Source organism: Mastomys coucha, unplaced genomic scaffold (genome assembly GCF_008632895.1).
Source record: "Mastomys coucha isolate ucsf_1 unplaced genomic scaffold, UCSF_Mcou_1 pScaffold3, whole genome shotgun sequence".
NCBI lineage: Eukaryota > Metazoa > Chordata > Mammalia > Rodentia > Muridae > Mastomys > Mastomys coucha.
The window spans coordinates 1,884,706-1,905,361 of NW_022196909.1; positions in this window are offsets into that span (position 1 = coordinate 1,884,706).

The following is a 20,656-nucleotide window of genomic DNA, read 5'->3' on the forward strand; positions in this document are numbered from 1 at the left end:
TAATGTATAAGGATCTCAAAAACAAAAATGGGACAGGAGGAAGGAAGTATAGAATTATTAAATGAAGTTCTCAAAATGTGACATTGATAGGTTATCCTATATGACATCATTCTAGACCACCTCCCTTAATATACTGTGATTCCTACAAGATTTAAACTGTCTCAGTGTTTATCCCTAGGAATTAAAAGAATACTCATATATCTCAGTTTTGTCATAATGATTGTTTTGTTTTGCAAGATTTGATATTTTTCCCCTATTGCACACCCCGGCTGACTCCTAGATGTTCTCCAGCAATGAATCACTATTCATGGTGTGCATGGCTGACACTGACAAGCATACCATGTGTTTCTTCAGCAAATTTGCTCTGGTTACAGTTGGCTTGGGATACACAATAGTAGGGAAGGTGTACTTTCTGCTTTCTCCATCTATAATTGCTTTTACCCTAAAGGAACTAAAATCACTCATGTTATTTTATAAGGAAATATGAATTATCTCATAGACACAAGGTAATGTAACCTTTCAATTTATGGATTTTTATAAGTACACATTGTCACATAGATTAGAGATCAGCTGCATCATTCTAACCAAAGATAAAAATATAAACAAAACAAAGGAATTAAATTTCTAGCTGAAGATACATATCTAGACAATGACAAAACTAATGTACATTCACTGGCCCCAGACAATATAATATTTTAATAACACTTAACTGCCAAGAAAGTTTTTTAATGAGTTTATGAGAGTTGGAAATTTTGATGGTAAAATTAAATTTAGTACTAGATATTTTCTTGCTAATGCTTCACACTCTCAATAAAAACAGTAAATTCTTATCAGTGAAAATATGTCATCATTTATTCTTATCTTATAATTCTCAGAATTTGGGGAAAACACATTTTTCGATTTCATTTCTGAAACAGAAGTTACAATTAAATTAAAAAGAGTCTCTTAGATGCAAACAGTACAAGTACCCTCCTTAATTATTTTTTTGAAAGCAGATGCAATTCATAGGGTGGTTTTCGTTTTAAAACTTTTTGCCTTAAAATTATCAGATAATTGTGTAAAGGTATGTGATGGTATAGTATTTTAACATAAATCAATTCTTTTCAACCTAACACTAGCCGGAAGCTGTATCACTAATTAACAGGCTGAACTCCAGGACCCCCTGCTGTTGTCCATTAAGGAACTCATCACAAATGCTTTTGAAAAATTTCAGTGTAGCAAACTCTAGAGCATCACTATTTTGGAAGTATGCAGATGCTCACCAGATTGGAACATTAAGAGTTCAGGTATAAAGAGGAATGCAGATGTGACTCCTTACATGCATTTACAGAAAAGCTACAGTGATTTGAACAGCTGGGCATACCATTGACATAAAATAAGCTAGTATAAGTAAGCTTTTGGTTACTTGATGGTACTAGAATTTCTCAACCATGTAACAAAGTGGTCCTATTGTGAATAAAACTACAGAAGATGAACTTTGTGGTTGATTCATAAAAATGTACAAAGGAAAATCTACAAACCTCTTCCACAGTGTCAGAAATGTAAATTACAAACTACCTCTGATTTTTCAGACAATATTATGGGTCTTTCGTTTAAAAGACATTTGTCTTCCCAGATCACAAAAAAACAAACAGGAGAAATGACATCAGAGTCTGTGAGTGAGCTAATTAGATTACTGTCACTCCTGCAAAGGGGATATTCTAGTCTTGGGTTAAATTAGATGAGGCTACTGAATGGTGAGATATTCTTAAGGTAAGTTTGAGAGCATTTCTGATTCTACAAACTCTTTTAGGGAAGAATCAGTGGCCACTTCAAGTGGAGCTTCTGCATTGTATAAGTGAAGAGAGAGCTCTGTTGTAATTGTGTTTTCTCATGGCCTTATCTACAAATATCAACAGATGCCTGCCAAAGGGGTGTGGTTAGCAATGGACTTTTTTTTTTTTTTTTAGGCTGAAATATTTTATTAGATGTTTTCTTTATTTACACTGCAAATTTTATCGCCTCCGAAAACCACCCTATCTAATGCTCCTCTTCCTGCTCACTAACCCAACGCTCCTGCTTCCCAGTCCTGGCATTCCTGTACACTGGGGTATCAAGCTTTCATGAGACTAAGGGCCTCTCCTCTCACTGATGTCCCACCAGGTCATCCTCTGCTACATATGCATCTGGAACCATGAGTCCCTCCATGTGTACTCTTTGGTTGGTGGTTTAGACCCTGGGAGCTCTGATAATTCTGGTTAGTTCATATTGTTGTTCTTCCTGTGGGGCTGCAAACCCTTCAGCTTCTTGGGTCCTTTCTCTAGCTCCTCCATTGGGGACTTTATGCTCAGTCCAATGGATGGCTATGAGCATCCACTTCTGTATTAGTCAGGCACTGACAGAGTCTCTCAGGAGTCAGCTATATCAGGCTCCTGTCAGTAAGCACTTGTTGGGATCCACAATAGTGTCTGGGTTGAGTAACTGTAAATGGGATGAATCCCTAGGTGGGACAATCACTGGATGGCCTTTCCTTCAGTTTCTGACTCAGACTTTATCTCTATATTTCTTACTGTGGCTATTTTGATCCCCCTTCTAAGAAGTACCAAAGTATCCACATTGTGGTCTTCCTTCTTCTTGAGCTTCATATGGTCTGTCAATTGTATCTTGGGTATTGAAATTTATGGGCTAATATCCACTTATTAGTGAGTGCATGTCATGTGTGTTCTTTTGTGACTGGATTACCTCACACAGGATGATATTTTCAAGTTTCATTCATTTGACTGTGAATTTCATGAAATCATTGTTTTAAATAACTGAGTAGTATTCCATTGTTTAATTGTACCATATTTTCTGTATCCATTCCTCTGTTGAGGGACATCTGAGTTGTTTCCAGCTTCTGGCTACTATGAATATAGCTTTTATGAACATAGTGGAGCACATGTCCCTATAACATGCTGCAGCATCTTCTGGGTATATGCCCGGGAACAGTATAACTGGGTCCTCAGGTAGAACTATGACCTATTTTCTAAGGAAACACAAGACTGATTTCCAGAGTGGCTGGAATTCCACCAGCAATGGATGCATGTTCCTCATTCTCCACAACATTGCCAACTGTCACCTGAGTTTTTGATCTTAGCCATTCTGACTGATATGAGGTAGGAACTCAGGGTTGATTTGACTTGCATTTCTCTGATGACTAAGGATATTGAACATTTCTTTTGGTATTTCTCAGCCATTAGGTATTCCTCAGTTGAGAATTCTTTGTTTAGCTCTGTACCACATATTTTAATAGGGTTATTTGATTCTCTGGAGTCCAACGTCTTGAGTTCTTTGTATACCTTGGATATTAGCCCTATATCGTATATCGGGTTGGTAAAGATCTTTTCCCATTCTGTTGTTGTCACTTTGTCCTATTGACAGCTTCTTTTACCTTACATAATCATTGTAATTTTATGAGGCCCCATTTGTTGATTCTTGATCTTAAAGCACAAGCCATTGGTGTTCTGTTCAGCAATTTTTCCCCTGTGCCCATGTGTTCGATGCTCATTCTCACTTTCTTTTCTATTAGCTTCAGTGTATCTGGTTTTATGTGGAGGTCCTTGATCCATTTGGACTTAAGCTTTGTACAAGGAGAATAGATCAATTTGTGTTCTTCCACATGCTAACTGCCTGTTGAACCAGCAATATTTGTTGAAAATACTGTCTTTTTTTCCACTATATGGTTTTAGCTCCTTTGTCAAAGATCAAGTGACTAGAGGTGTGTGGGTTCAATTCTGAGTTTTTAATTCTATTCTGTTGTTCTACCTGCCTTTCACTGTACCAACACCATGCAGTTTTTTGTTTTGTTTTTTGTTTTTTGTTTTTTATCACAATTGCTCTGCAGTACAGTTTGAGGTCAGAGACGGTGATTCCCCCAGAAATTCTTTTATTGTTGAGAACAGTTTTGCTATCCAGGGTTTTTGTTATTCTAGATGAATTTAGAATTGCTCTTTCTAAGTCTAACTTTCTAACTCTAAGAATTAATTTGGAATTTTGGTAGGGATTGCATTAAATCTGTAGATTTCTTTCAGCAAGATGGCTATTTTTAGTATATTAATCCTATCAGTGCATGAACATGGAAGGTCTTTCTAGCTGATGAGAACTTCTTTGATTTCTTTCTTCAGAGAATTGAAGATCTTGTCATAAAGATCTTTCACTTGCTTAGAGCCACACCAAGATATTTTATATTTTTTGTGACTATTGTGAAAGGTGTTGTTTCCCTAACTTCTTTCTCAGCCTGTTTATCCTTTGATAGAGGAAGGCTACTGAATTATTTGAGTTAATTTAGTATCTAGCCACTTTGCTGAAGTTGTTTATCAGTTTGGGTGGAATTTTTTGGTCGATTAAGTATAGTATCTTATCATTCGCAAATAGTGATATTTTGACTTCTTCCTTTCTAATTTGTATCCTTTTGATCTCCTTTTGTTATCTAATTGCCCTGCCTCGGACTTTGAGTTCTATATTGAATAGGTAGGGAGAGAGTGGGCAGCCTTATCTAGTCCCTGATTTAATGGGATCGCTTCAAGTTTCTCTCCATTTAGTTTGATGTTGGCTAATGGTTTGCTGCATATTGCTTTTACCATGTTTAGATATTGGGCCTTAATTTCCTGATCTTTCCAAGACTTTTATCATGAAGAGGTGTTGGATTTTGTCAAATGCTTTCTCAGCATCTAATGAAATGATCATGCGGTTTTTTTCTTTGAGTTTGTTTATATAGTGGATTATGTTGATAGATTTCCATATATTGAACCATCCCTGCATTCATGGAATGAAGCCTAATTGATCATGATGGATGATCATTTAGATATGTTCTTGGATTCTATTTGCGAGAATTTTATTGAGTACTTTTGCATCGATACTCATTAAGGAAATTGTTTTGAAGTTCTCTTTTTTTTCTTGGGTCCTTGTGTGGTTTACATATCAGAGTAATTGTGGCTTCATAGAACGAATTGGGTAGTGTTCCTTCTGTTTCTATTTTGGAGAATAATTGGAAGAGTATTGGTATTAGGCCTTCTTTGAATGTGTTAAAATATTCTTTAATAAACTCATCTGATCCTGGGTTCTTTTTCGGTTGGGACACTATTCATGACTGTTTCTATTTCTTTAGGAGTTATGGGACTGTTTAGATCATTTATCTGATCCTAATTTAACTTTGGTACCTGGTATCTGTCTAGAAAATTGTCCATTTTATTCAGATTTTCCAGTTTTGTTGAGTATATGCTTTTGTTTGGATTTCATGATTTTTTGGATTTCCTCAGTGTCTGTTGTTATGTCTCCCTTTTCATTTCTGATTTTGTTGATTTGGATACTGTCTCTGTGCCCTCTGGTTAGTTTGGCTAAGGGTTTATCTATCTTGTCAATTATCTCAAAGCACAAGTTCCTGGTTTGGTTGATTCTTTTTATAGTTCTTATTGGTTCCACTTGGTTGATTTCAGCACTGAGTTTGATTATTTCCTGCCTTCTACTCCTCCTGGGTCTATTTGCTTAGTCGTCTTCTAGAGATTTCAGTTGTGCTGTCAAACTGCTAGTTTATGCTCTCTCCAGTTTCTTTTCGAGAGGTACTGGGAGTTATGAGTTTTTCTCTTAGCACTGCTTTCATTGTGTCCCATAAATTTGGGTATGTAGTGGATTCATTTTCATTAAGCTCTAAAAAGTCTTTCATTTCTTTATTTCTTCCTTGACCAAGTTGTCATTGAGTAGAGTGTTGTTCAGCTTCCATGAGTATGTGGGCTTTGTATTGCTTATGTTGGTATTGAAGACCAGCCTTTGTCCATGGTGATCTGATAGGATGCATGGGATAATTTCAGTGTTCTTGTATCTGTTAAAGCCTGCTTTGTGACCAATTATATGGCCAGTTTTGGAGAAGGTGCCATGACCTGCTGAGAAGAAGGTATAGTCTTTTGTTTTAGGATAAAACATTTTATAAATATCTGTTAAATTCATTTGGTTCATAATTTCTGCTAGTTTCACTGTGTCTCTCTTTAGTTTCTGTTTCCATGATCTGCCCATTACTGAGAGTGGAGTGTTGAAGTCTCCCACTATTGTTGTATGAGGTACAGCATGTGTTTTGAGCTTTACAAAAGTTTCTTTTATGAATGTGAGTGCTCTTGCATTTAGATCATAGATGTTCAGAATTGAGAATTCATTTTGGTAGATTTTACCTTAGATGAGTATGAAGTGTCCCCCCTTATCTTTTTTGATAAATTTAGATTGAAAGTTGATTTTATTCGATATTAGAATAGCTACTCCAGCTTGTTTCTTGGGACCATTTGTTTGGAAAATTATTTTCCAACCTTTTACTCTGAAGTAGTGTCTGTCTTTCTCACTGAGGTGGGTTTCCTGTATGCAACAAAAATGTTAAGTTCTGTTTATGTATTCAGTCTGTTAGTCTATATCTTTATATCGGGAAATTGAGTCCATTGATGTTAAGAGATATTAAAGTGATTGTTGCTTCTTGTTATTTTTGTTGTTAGAGGTGGAATAATGTTCCTGTGGCTATCTTCTTTTTGGTTTGTTAAAGATTATTTTCTTGCTATATCTAGGGTGTAGTTTTCCTCCTTATGTTGGAGTTTTCTTTTTATTATCCTTTGAAGGCCTGGATTTGTGGAAAGATATTGTCTGAATTTGGTTTTGTCATGGAATACCTTGGTTTCTCCATCGATGATAATTGAGAGTTTTGCTGGGTATAAATGCCTGGGCTGGCATTTGTTTTCTTTTGGGTCTGTATCACATCAATCCAGGATCTTCTGGCTTTTATAGTCCTTGGTGAGAATTCTGGTGTAATTCTGACAGGTCTGCCTTTAGATGTTACTTGACTTTTTTCACTTACTGCTTTTAATATTCTTTCTTTGTTTTATACATTTGGTGTTTTTGTTATTATGTGATAGGAGGAATTTCTTTTCTGGTCCAGTCTATTTGGAGTTCTTTAGACTTCTTGTATGTTCATGGGCATCTCTTTCTTTAGATTAGGGAAGTTTTCTTCTATCATTTTGTTGAAGATATTTACTGGCCCTTTAAGTTGGAAATCTTCACTTTCTTCTATATCAATTATCCATAGGTTTGGTCTGCTCATTATGTCCTGGATTTCCTGGTGTTAGGAACTTTTTGCATTTTCCATTTTCTTTGACTGTTGTATCAATGTTTTCTACAGTATCTTCTGCTCCTGAGATTCTCTTCTAGCTCTTGTATTCTGTTGCTGATACTTGCATCTATAACTCATAACCTCTTTCCTAGGTTTTCTATCTCCAGAGTTATCTCCCTTTGTGATTTATTTATTGTTTCTACTTCCATTTTTAGATCCTGGAAGGTTTGGTTCAATTCCTTCACCTGTTTGGCTTTGTTTTCCTGTAATTCTTTAAGGGATTTTTTTTGTTTTGTTTTCTTCTTTAAGGTCTTCTATCTATTTTCCTGTGTTCTCATGTATTTCTTTAAAGGGACTTATTTATGTCCTCCTTAAAGTCCTCTATCAGCATTATGAGAAGTGATTTTAAATCCAAATCTTGCTTTTCCAGTGTGTTGGGGTATCCAGGACTTGCTGTTGTGGGAGAATTGGGTTCTGATGAGGCCATGTGGCCTTGGTTTCTGTTGGTAAGACTCTTGGATTTTCCTTTTGCCATCTGGTCATCTCTGGTGTTAGTTGGTCTTGCTGTCTCTGGTGTAAGCTTTTCCCTCCTGTGGGCCTGTAAGCCTGTTTTAGCACTCCTGGAAGACCAACTCTCTCCTGGCAGGACCTGTGCAGAGAGGGCTTTGGAACAGCTCCAGCTCCTGGGTGCAGATGGAAGCAGGAAGGACCCTTCCCTAGCTGTTCTGCTGCCTCTGTGGCCTGTATGCTCCTGGCTTGTCCCACTTTAGAAAGTCACCGAAAGGAAAATGGCAATCTTACTTCTGATTCCAGGGGTCAGAGCGCTCTCTGGAGAAGATCTCTTTCCTCAGCAATCTCCTTTTATGTGCATCTGCACCTCTTTTCACCTGCCTGCAATGTCTACCATTCCTCCCATGCACTGGGCTCTACACATCATTCATATATGCCCTACAAACCACATAGGCTTCTCAAAGCTTAGTCTAAATGTTACTCACTATATTTCCCTCTCAAACCACATGAAAAGTTTTGGCATCTGCTCCAGGTTGTTATAGATATGTCTGCATGTATAGCATTCTTTTACAATCAGTACATATGGTTTGTGTCTTGTTATTATGAAACTTTACCCCTCATTGTGATATGTGTGCATATATATATGTACATATATACATACATATGTACATATATATATATGCAGTAGCATAGAGGACTCATAAATATGTAATATATACACATGTATGTATATATGTGTAAATATATATGTATATATCAAAACAAAACTCTTTGTGTACGATCATTAAATATTGTTGAGCAAGCATTGAAACTAATTACTCTAATGAAGCCATTTCTTGCAGTCAAAACCATTTCAACTGTAAATAATATCACACAAATAAATTTAGAAGACACAGTGGGATATAGTTTGAAATTTTATTTATTTTCTAATCTAAGAGACAAGTTGAAGATCTAAATTTACATGCAGTTATATTTATGTATGAAAATAAGGAAGAAAAACTAAGGCTTGTTGTTAACTGTAGCTCCCCTTACATGTAGATGTAGAGTTAATACTTTGATCAACAATTCTTAAAAAGACATTCTTAGATCTTTTGACCAGACAGTGTTCAGTTATTCCAACATTTGCAATGTTAAGGATTTTGTCTTAGGGAGAAAAAAAATGTGGATACATTTTTCAGTGTTTAAGTCAAGAGGGAACTATGGATATTAGAATTTATAGTATTTGCACAAATGGCAAATCCAACACATATTTTTATATTTTACTAAATTTCCTAATTCTATGTACTTTAAGCTGAAAATATTTTTTATTTCTTTTTTTATTAGATATTTTCTTTATTTACATGTCATATTTCCCAGTTTCCCCTCCACAAAAACAAAACAAAGCAGAACAAAAACAAGAACAAACTGTTGTTCCCTTCCCCCTCCCCCTGCTCGCCACCCCACTCTCTCCCTCTTCCTGGCCTGGCATTACCCTACACTGGGGAACAGAACCTTCACAGTGCCAATGTCCTCTCCTCCCATTGATGACCGACTTGGCCATCCTCTACTATGCACATGCTGCTGAAGCAATCAGTCCCACCATGTATACTCCTTGGTTGGTGGTTTAGTCCCTGGGAACTGTAAGGGTAATAGTTAGTTCATATTGTTGTTCATTCTAAGGGGCTGCAAACCCTTCAGCTCCTTCTGTCCTTTCACTAGCTCCTTCATTTTGGGACCCTCTACTCAGTTCAATGAATGGCTGTGGGCCTCTACTTCTATGTTAGTCGGGTACTATAAGAGTCTCTCGGGAGACAGCTATATCAGGCTGGTTTGTCCTTCCTTCAGTATCTGCTCCATAGTTAGTCTCTGCATCTCCTTCCATGGGTATTTTGTTCCCGCTTTTAAGAAGGAATGAAGTGTCCACATTTTGGTCTTCCTTCTTGAGTTTCTGTGGTTTGTGAATTGTACTTTGTGTATTCTGAACTTCTGGACTAATAACCACTTATCAGAGAGTGCATACCATGTGTGTTCTTTTGTGCTTGGGTTATATCACTCAGGATGATATTCTCCAGATCCATCCATTTCCCTAAGAATTTCATAAATTCATTGTTTTTAATTGCTAAGTAGTACTTCAGTGTGTAAATGTACCACAATTTCTGTATCCACTCCTCTGTTGAGGGACATCTGGGTTGTTTCCAGGTTCTGGCTATTATAAATAATGCTGTTATGAACATGGTGGAACATGTATCCTTATTACATGTTGGAGCATCTTCTGGGTATATATACCAGAAACGGTATAGTTGGGTCCTCTGGTAGAACTATGTCCGATTTCCGGAGGAACCACCAAACTGATTTCCAGAGTGGTTGTACCAGCTTGCAATCCTACCAGCAATGAAGGAGTGTTACTCTTTCTCCACAACCTCTCCAGAATCTGCTGTCACCTGAGCTTTTTATCATAGCCATTTTGACTGGTGTGAGGTGGATTCTCAGGGTTGTTTTGATTTGCATTACCCTGATGACTAAGGATGTTGAACATTTCTTTAGGTGCTTCTCAGCCATTCAATATTCGTCAGTTGAGAATTCTTTGCTGAGCTCTGTACCCCATTTTTTAATAGGGTTATTTGGTTCTCTGGAGTCTAACTTCTTGAGTCTTTGCATGTATTGGATATTATCCCTCTATCAGATATGGGATTGGTAAAGATCTTTTCCCAATTTGTTGGTTGCTGTTTTGTCCTATCGACAGTGTCTTTTGCCTTACAGAAGCTTTGCAAATTTATGAGGCCCCATTTGTCAATTCTTGATCTTAGAGCATAAGCTATTCTGTTCAGGAATAAGCTATTTTAGTGTTCTGTTCAGGAAGTTTTCCCACGTGCCTATGTGCTCGAGGCTCTTCCCTACTTTTTTTTTCTATTCGTTTCAGTGTATCTGGATTTATGTGGAGGTCCTTGATCTACTTAGACTTGAGTTTTATACAAGGAGTTGGGAATGGATCAATTTGCATTCTTCTACATGCTAAGTGCCAGTTGAGCCAGCATCATTTGTTGAAAATGCTGTCTTTTTTCCACTGTATGGTTTTAGCTCCTTTGTCAAAGAGCAAGTGACCATAGGTATGTGGGTTCTTTTCCAAGTCTTCAATTGTGTTCCATTGATCTACCTGCCTGTCACTGTACCAATACTGTGCAGTTTTTATCACAATTGCTCTATAGTACAGCTTAAAGTCCGAGATTGTGATTTCACCAGAGGTTCCTTTATTGTTGAGAAGAGTTTTAACTATCCTATTTTTTTGTAATTCCAGATGAATTTGCAAATTGCTTTTTCTAAGTCTGTGAAGAATTGTGTTCGAATTTTGATGGGGATTGCATTGAATCTGTAGTTTGCCTTTGGCATGATGTCCATTTTTGGTATATTAATCTTACCAATCCACAACCGTGGGAGATCTTTCCATCTTCTGAGATCTTCAATTTCCTTCTTCAGAGACTTGAAGTTCTTGTCAAACAGATCTTTTACTTGCTTACTTAGAGTTACAACAAGGTATTTTATACTATTTGTGACTATTGTGAAGGGTGTTGTTTCCCTAATTTCTTTCTCTGCTGGTTTATCCTCTGTGTAGAGTAAGGCCACTGATTTCCTTGAGCTAATATTATATCAAGTTACATTGCTGAATTTGTTCATCAGGTTAAGGAGCTCTCTGGTGGAATTTTTAGGGTTACTTAAGTATACTATCATATCATCAGCAAAGAGTGATAATTTGACTTCTTCCTTTCCAATTAGTATTCCTTTGGTCTCCATTTGTTTTCTAATTGCTCTGCCTAGGACTTGAAGTACAATATTGAATAGGTAGGGAGAGAGTGGGCAGCCTTGTCTAGTCCCTGATTTTAGTGGGATTGCTTCAAGTTTCTCTCCATTTAGTTTGATGTTGGCTACTGGTTTGTTGTATATTGCTTTTACTATGTTTAAGTATGGGCCTTGAATTCCTGATCTTTCCAAGACTTTTATCATGAAGGGATGTTGGATTTTGTCAAATGCTTTCTCAGCATCTAATGAGATGATCATATGGTTTTTTTTCTTTGAGTTTGTTTATATAGTGAATTACACTGATGGATTTCTAAATATTGAACCATCCCTGCATTCATGGGATGAAGCCTACTTGATCATGGTGAATGATCATTTGATATATTCTTTGACTCAGTTTGCAAGAATTTTATTAAGTATTTTTGCATCGATATTCATAAGGAAAATAGGTATAAAATTTTCTTTCTTTGTTAGGTCTTTGTGTGGTTTAGGTATAAGAGTAATTGTGGCTTCATAAAATGAATTGGGTAGAATACCTTCCGTTTCTATTTTGTGGAATAGTTTTAGGAGTATTGGTATTAGGTCTTCCTTGAAGGTTTGATAAAACTCTGTACTAAACCAATCTGGTCCTGGGCTTTTTTTGGTTGGGAGACTATTAGTGACTGTTTCTATTTCATTAGCAGATATGGGACTGTTTAGATCTTGATTTAACTTTGGTATCTAGTATCTGTCAAGAAAATTGTCCATTTCATCCAGGTTTTCCAAGTTTGTTGAGTATAGGCTTTTGTAGTAGGCTCTCATGACTTTTTTGGATTTCCTCAGTGTCTGTTGTTATATCTCCCTTTTCATTTCTGATCTTGTTTATTAGGATATTGTCTCTGTGCCCTTAAGTTAGTGTGGCTAAGTGTGTATGTATTTTGTTGATTTTCTCAAAGGACCATCTCCTGGTTTGGTTGATTCTTTGTATAGTTCTTTTTGTTTCTATTTGGTTGCTTTCAACCTGAGTTTATTTCCTGCCTTTGACTCCTTTTAGGTGAATTTGCTTCTTTTTGTTTTAGAGCTTTCAGATGTGCTGTCAAATTGCTAGTGTATGCTCTCTCCAGTTTCTTTTTGGAGGCACATAAAACTATTAGTTTTCCTCTTAGGACTGCTTTCACTGTGTTCCATAAGTTTGGGTATCTTGTGGCTTCATTTTCATTAAACTCTAGAAAGTTTTTTTCTTTCTTTATTTCTTCCTTGACTAAGTTATCATTGAGTAGAGTTTTGTTAAGCTTCCACGTGTATGTGGGCATTCTATTGTTTATGTTGTTATTGAGGAGCAGCCTTAGTCCATGGTGATCTGATAGGATGAAAGGAATTATTTCAATCTTCTTGTATCTATTGAGGCTTGATTTGTGATCAATTATATGGTCAATTTTGGAGAAGGTACCATGAGGTGCTAAGAAGAAGGTATAGCCTTTTGTTTTAGAATAAAAAGTTTTATAGATATCTATTAACTATCTGTTTCATAACTTCTGTTAGTCACACTGTGTCTTTGTTTAGTTTCTGTTTCCATGATCTGTCCATTGCAGAGAGTGGGGCTTTGAAATCTCCCACTATTATTGTGTGCAGTCCAATGTGTGCTTTGAGCTTTAGTAAAGTTTCTTTTATGAATGTAGATGTCCTTGCATTTGGAGCATAGAGGTTCAGAATTGAGAGTTCATCTTGGTATATCATACCTTTGATGAACATGAAGTGTCCCTCCTTATCTTTTTTTATCACTTTAGGGTGAAAGTTGATTTTATTCGATATTAGAATGGCTACTCCAGTTTTTTCTTGGGATAATTGGCTTGGAAAATTGTTTTCCAGCCTTTTATTCTGAGGTAGTGTCTGTCTTTGTCACTCAGGTGGGTTTCCTGTATGCAACAAAATGTTGGGTCCTGTTTACGTACCCAGTCTGATAGTCTATGTCTTTTTATTGAGGAATTGAGTTCATTTGATATTAATAGATATTAAGGAAAAGTAATTGTTGCTTCCTATTATTTTTGTTGTTATAGTTGGAATTCCGTCATGTGGCTATCTTCTTCTAGTTTTTTGGGAAGATTACATTTTTGCTTTTTCAGAGATGTAGTTCCTCTCCTTGTGTTGGAGTTTTCCATTTATTGCCCTTTGAAGGGCTGGATTTGAGGCAATATCTTGTGTAAATTTGGTTTTATCATGGAATACTTTGGTTTCTCCATCTATGGTGATTGAGAATTTTGCTGGTTATAGTAGTCTGGGCTGGCATTTGTGTTCTCTTAGGGTCTGTATGACATCTGCCCAGGATCTTCTAGCTTTCATAGTCTCTGGTGAGAAGTCTGGTTTAATTCTGATAGGCCTGCCTTTATATGTTACTTGACCTTTTTCCCTTACTGCTTTTTGTATTCTTTCTTTGTTTTGTGTATTGGTGTTTTTATTATTATGTAGCAGGAGGAATTTCTTTTCTGATGCAGTCTATTTGGAGTTCCATAGACTTCTTGTATGTTCATGGGCTTCTCTTTCTTTAGGTTAGCAAAATTTTCTTCTATAATTTTGTTGAAGATATTTACTGGCCCTTTAAGTTGGAGGTCTTCACTCTCTTCTATACCTATTATCCTTAGGGTTGGTTCTCATTGTGTCCTGGATTTCCTGGATGTTTTGGGTTAGGATCTTTTTGCATTTTGTGTTTTCTTTGACTGTTGTGTCAATGTTTTCTATGGTATCTTCTGCACATGAGATTCTCTATTCTATTTCTTGTATTCTGTTGGTGATGCTTGAATCTGTTTCCTGACTTCTTTCCTAAGATTTTTAACTTCAGAGTTGTCTCTCTTTGTGATTTCTTAACTGTTTCTACTTCCATTTTTATGTCCTGGATGGTTTTGTTCAATTCCTTCACCTGTTTGTGCTTTCCTGTAATTCCTTAAGGGATTTTTTGTTTCCTCTTTAAGGGCTTCTACCTCTTTACCTTTGTTCTCTTGTGCTTCTTTAAGGGAGTTATTCATGTTCTTTTTAAATTCCTCTAGCATCATCATGAGATATGATTTTAGATCCAAATATTGCTTTTCTGGTGTGTTGGGATATCCAGGACTTGCTGTGGTCAGAGTACTAGGTTCTGATGAAGCCAAGTAGTCTTGGTTTCTGTTGGTAGGATTCTTGTGTTTGCCTTTTGCCATCCGTTGATGTTTGGTGTTAGATGTTCTTGCTGTATCTGACTAGAGCTTGTTCCTCCTATGGGTCTGTAAGCCTGTGTCAGCACTTCTGGGAGATCAGCTCTCCTCTGGTAAAACCTAGGTGCAGATGGCTGTAGATCAGTTGTCTGTCCTGAGTTCAGGGGTCAGAGCACACCCTGGAGACAGGATCTTCATTTGTGGGAAAGGTGCAGAGAGGACTGTGGATCTGTTGTCCCTCCTACATGAGGTCTGAGGTAGAAAGCATCCTGACCAGGCTGCCCAGCCACTTGTGAGGCCTGTGCCTCCCGCTTGGTCCCGCCTTAGAAAGTCAACAGAGAGAAAATGGAGGATCTCATCTGAGTCTCTGAGTTAGAGCACTCCCTGAAGGCAAGCTCTCTGCTTGCAGGGAAAGGGCAGAGAGGGCTGCATATGCATTGCCACTGTCACTCCTAGGTGTAGACAGAGGTAGAGAGGATCCCCTCTCAGCTGCCCTGCCACTTGTGAGGTCTGTCAATATTTTTTTATTTCTAATATGTTTATTATATACCCATTATAAGCCAAATAAAACATAGAACTAGCTTCTTACTGTTATCCCAACTTAAATTTTGCTTTAACTGAAAGAAGACACATGGCCTTTGGGAAATATACCTATCCAAATGAAGCAAGATCATGGGATGGTGTCTCCCTGAAACTAATTTTTGTTTTGTTTTGTTTTGTTTTGTTTTGTTTTGTTTCGACACAGGGTTTCTCTGTGTAGCTCTGACTGTCCTGGAACTCATTCTGTAGACCAGGCTGGCCTAGAACCCAGAAATCTGCTTGCCTCTGCCTCCCAAGTGCTGGGATTAAAGGCGTGCACCACCACTGCCCAGCTCCCTGAAACTATTAAAGATAGGGAAGATTATGAATTGGGTAGTGCATGCACTCAACTCGTACTTGGCAGTACAATGAGGCACATTATCTTTAAACGGAGGAAGACTTTCAAGTGTTCTATTCTGAAAATGCTAAAGAAAAATAAAATTATTCTATACATGGACACGACATTGTTAAATGATGGAGATATACAAAGTGTATCTTCAGTAATTAGAGGTTGTTACAGTAGAATGTTGAGATCACATCAATTTAGATACATGCTTGATTGAGCATAGCTTTGTGATACCACAATCACTATGTAATGCATTGTGGTTAGATCCTGCCTGATATCTGGAAAGTCTGCAAATGCTATACATGTTAAGAACAATGTGTCATGGGCTGCTTTCAAAATGAGGCTCTCCACCCTTCTCTTCTGTCTTTTCTTTCTGTGAAAGCAGATTGAGAACTTCTGAGTGAAGTTTAAAGGCAGGAGGAGCAAAGCATTTAGCCAGAAAATTGTAGATACTACTTCCAACAGTCCTTGACTTTAAAATAAAAATAAAATAATAACCTTAATGTCAACACTGTCTCTCTCTTCCCATTATTTCATATTCACTCTGCCCTGGTTGCTTTGCCACCTGTTGTAACCATGAACATTTCATAAAATGCCAACAGTTTGAAAAGCCGAGCTGAAGCAATCTTTCTTTTGTTTGCATTATTTAGCTACATATTAATGAAAGTTCCTTTGCTTTTTATTTTATATTTTTTTAGTTTGATCTAAGTAATCATTATTTTATTACTTTTGTAATATGAGGGGTCAAACATAGGGTCTCCCACTTGCTCAACAAGTTTTCTACCATTAAGCTTGACATTTTGACCCTCAAGTTGTCTTTGAAGCAGACTTCAACATCTAGGTTTATCACAAATCAAGTCAAGACCTACTTCTATATTAACATCAGTCTCTGATAATAATAAAATCTTTACTATTATATCTTATTCAATGGTATATTTTCTATGTAAACAACAAAATTTTGCATCCTGAAGGACATCCATTCTATATAGTAGTGATGTTAATAAACCACCCTCACAAGTAAAGGCCTACATTTTTTTTGGCAGTTTTGAACGTATCTGATGTCAGCCTTATCTATGCACATATATCCTTCTTAATTTAGCTTTTAAATGTTTGTTTTAGACTTAATGCATATAAAGTATGAACTTGTGATTCATATTAACCAAGTGTCTTCTGACTTCCCCCAATTTCACAGAGCTGCATCGTCTTTCTTATTAATAGGAGTAACTCACTGTGTAGCCACATACCCGATGCATTAGAATAGCAGTTGTCAACCAGTGGGTCAGAACCCCTTAGGGGTATCTCATATCAGATATGAGCAAAATTATAGTGATGAAGTAGGGAAATAATTTTATGGTTTGAGTTTCCCACCATATGAAGGACTGTATGAAAAGATCTCAGTGTGAGAAAGGTTGAGAACCACTACATCAGAAGAGTCTGTCAATTTGTTTTCAAATGAAACTTAGCTTTATCTGCAGGTATTCATTCTCACTACTGCTATTCCAATGCAGGCTGGGAGTAACCTCTGTGTCTATCATTGGATAGTCTCCTTCTTTGTCCAAGCCAAAAACCTAAGTGATAGAGAACAAATTTGATTAGGTAAAAATGAAAGTCAAAAAGGGATCCAGAGTAGAAAGACAAATCATACTTAAGGAGTTTCTACCAATCAGTCTTTGTTTCCCTACCGTATTCTTCCCAAATCCTTAAACAGGCAGTCATGATACTGACAAACTCTTTCCCAAATAATAACTTGCAGAACTTTACATCAATGTTTCATTACTACATATGAATTTTCTTGTGTTTTTATTACATGTTATAAATCGATAAACCTCTATTTTCCCCAAACCACAAAAAGATGGTCAGCAATTCATTTATGACTTATATTTTTTCTTCATTTTTTACTATACATTAAATCATAGGAATAATAGTCTTTCCAACTGTCAAGTTCTCTCCCCATTTCTTGATCTTTCCGATGTCTGTTTTCTATACAACCCAGCACACACACACACACACACACACACACACACACACACACACACACACAGAGATATATGTACATAATCTGTATATTATTATTTTGATTTTTTTTCATGTAATGACTACTCAAGGAATTCTTTCTTGGTGAAAAAACACTTAAACCATATTGTTTGATAGTTCCTCATCTCTGTTCTGTTCAGCTGACAGGTTAAGAACTTGTTTTTAATAATTTATTTTCCTTGCTTTTGTTCTTACATCTTTTCCCTACTAAATCATACAACTGTAGAGGAAAACTGGCTCTTTGCTGTTGTTGTGTATCGGCCACATATTTATAGAACAGAGATATTTATGGAACAAACCTTACTAAACATTTTTAAGCACTCTCAGTGTATATACAATATAATTCATATAAAGCTAATCATTTTAAGCAATATTTAAATGCCCTGCACACAACAATAACATCAATAACAAACTTTATATTTTTAAGAATTTATTTTTTATTTTTATTATGTCCATGTTTGTGTGTATGTATGTGTGTGTGTGTGTGTATGTGGTCTTGATGACAGGAAATACGTGCATGGAAGCAAGCCTGACAAACAGCAGATGTGTCAGATGCCCTGAGACGTTGAGAGTAAACAGATTCAGCTGTGAGAATACAACTCCGGTCCCTAGCAAAGATAAAACTCACTCTTAACCACTGACTAACCTCCCCAGTCACTACATTTGTCCATTTTTAAGAAGTCATTGATCCACCCATATTTGATTTCATAATTCTGGAAACTAAACATAGAGCCATATTTTTAATCACATTAAAAGTGGTCCTTGCATGATTTTACTGTTTGTTTTTATTATGTTTGTTTGTTATTGACCAGTTCTGTTTGGTTTTATGTTATTCTGTGGGCTATTGAGTCTCCAGTTTCTGGCCATCCAATCAGTATTCACCATGAGCTTCCTCTCCTACGGTGGGTCTCATGCTGAATCAGTCAGTCCTTGGCCTCTCCTACAAGTTCTGTGCCACCATTACCCTGGCATATATTTTAGGCAGGCAGGATGTAAGTCAAAGATTTTACTTTGCTGGATTGGTGTTTATATTTCTCTTTCTGTACTCTGCAGAGTACCTTCCTATAGTGACTAGGTCATAGGTATGAAGGCTTTATGAAGGCACCAGCTTGAAATTTTCACATTCAATGAGTTGTGTAGATGTTGTCCTTAGCAATGGGGCCCACTGTCAGTTTATAGAGTGGAATCCTCCATCCTAGCATCAGCCTCAGTTGTTTGGGGATCTTCATGGGAACCCTCCAACAACTTAACAGATTGCAACTTAGGCACATCACTGGAAGCCTTGGCTGGCTACAAGAGATAGCCAATCAAAACACTATAACCATCATTACTAAAAAGTTCTCACCCTAAAGGATTCCACGAAGTTTCCTTCTGCACTTGGTTTGCACATCAGCTCCTGAGAGTCCCTCATAAAACCATCAATAAAATGAATCTTGATTAGTTTCTGCTATACTCATACATAAGCACTTTGTGCAATCATCATCATCAACAGTGTTTCCTCAGACAGCAGATGGGAGTAGATGCAAATACCCACAGCCAGGTAAAATGCTGAAGCTGAGTCCAAGATGGAGATCTCCATAGGGTCCTTTCTAAACTTAGGAACTCCCATGGAAGGGGCAGGAAGGGAAGACTACAGTAGTCGAGCGGATGGAGGATGCTAATAGAACATAGCCCACAGAATTAACTAATCAAGGCTCGCATGGGTTCATAGAGACTGAAATGGCATTCTCAGGTCTTGGGTAGCTCACTATCACTTCCTCTGCATATATGCCGTGGCTGCTACCTCTGTATTTTTGTGAACTGTTAGCTTGATGTTTCTTTGTGACTCCTAACTATGGAAGTGGATATATCTCTGAGTCTTTTGCTTACATGTGGGACTCTTCCTCCTGTTGGATTTCCATGTCCAGCTTCAATTTTAGAGCTTTTGCCTTATAGTACTGCATGTTGTTTTGCTGTATTTGGGTACTTGGTAGTCTTTTGGTGGCTTTCTCCTTCTGGGTGAAAAATTTACAGGGAATGAGTACGGTGGAGGGGAGGTAGAGGGAAGCTGGGAGGAGTTAAGAGAGGAGAAACTGTGCTTGGGATGTACTGCATGAGAGAAAAATCAATTGCAATATAAAATGGTGTCTGAATGTAGATTATGAATGTGCTTATAATATTCCTTACAACAAAAATTCAGAACTCAGGAAATATCTTTTTATCAATTAATCACAAGTAAGCAGCTCAATAAATTTTTCATGTAATTATTTACATGAAAAATTTCCTGCTATTTCGCCTTCCTAATAAATATCTAGTTTCCAGATTGCAAAGGTTTCATTCCCAGTTTTCTAGGCCCTGTAGTGACTCCCTCTTTTGGATGGGAAAAAATTCTTGTTTCAGTATGAAGATGTTTTCAGTGGGCCCAATGTCATAAATGGGTAACTTCAGTTCAAGGATCAAGAGCTGAAGCAAATTCCACACATGGAATTCCAGCTGAATTGCTGCTTTGAGCAAGTCTGTTCTGACCACCTCAAATTTAGACCCTTGTCTCATCCTGAGTGTCAGTCACAAGAACTAGACAGCAGAGACAAGATAAAGAGCCTAAGCATGCCTCTCTAGAATGCTGAGTGAAAAAGGGGTTTGTGAGAGCTCCCCCTAGTGGTGACTGTGGAATGCCTCTCTAGAATGAAAAGGGGTTTGTGAGAGCTCCCCCTAGTGGTGACTGTGGAATGCCTCTCTAGAATGAAAAGGGGGTTGTGAGAGCTCCCCCTAGTGGTGACTATGGAATATTGAGTAACATATGGGGCATCTTAGAAGAGAAGAAGGAACCATGCCACTTGAGACCTGAGCAAAGGTGCTTACCCTTTAAACTGGACTTCACCACTCTTCTCCTTAAATGGCTGAGCAGAAGCTGAAGATAGTGATTTGTGCTTGCTCTGCTTCCGAAGCTTAGAGAATGGAAGGAGAGCAGGAAACAGGCTTAGAGAATGGAAGGAGAGCAGGAAACAGAGGCTTAGAGAATGGAAGGAGAGCAGGAAACAGAGGCTTAGAGAATGGAAGGAGAGCAGGAAACAGGGAGGCTTCTTCGCGGCAACAGGAAGACCTCAGCATCTGTTGGCCAAAGTGCCAGCCCAAAGAATAGAGAACTCTTGTCACAAGAACTAGATTTCTAAA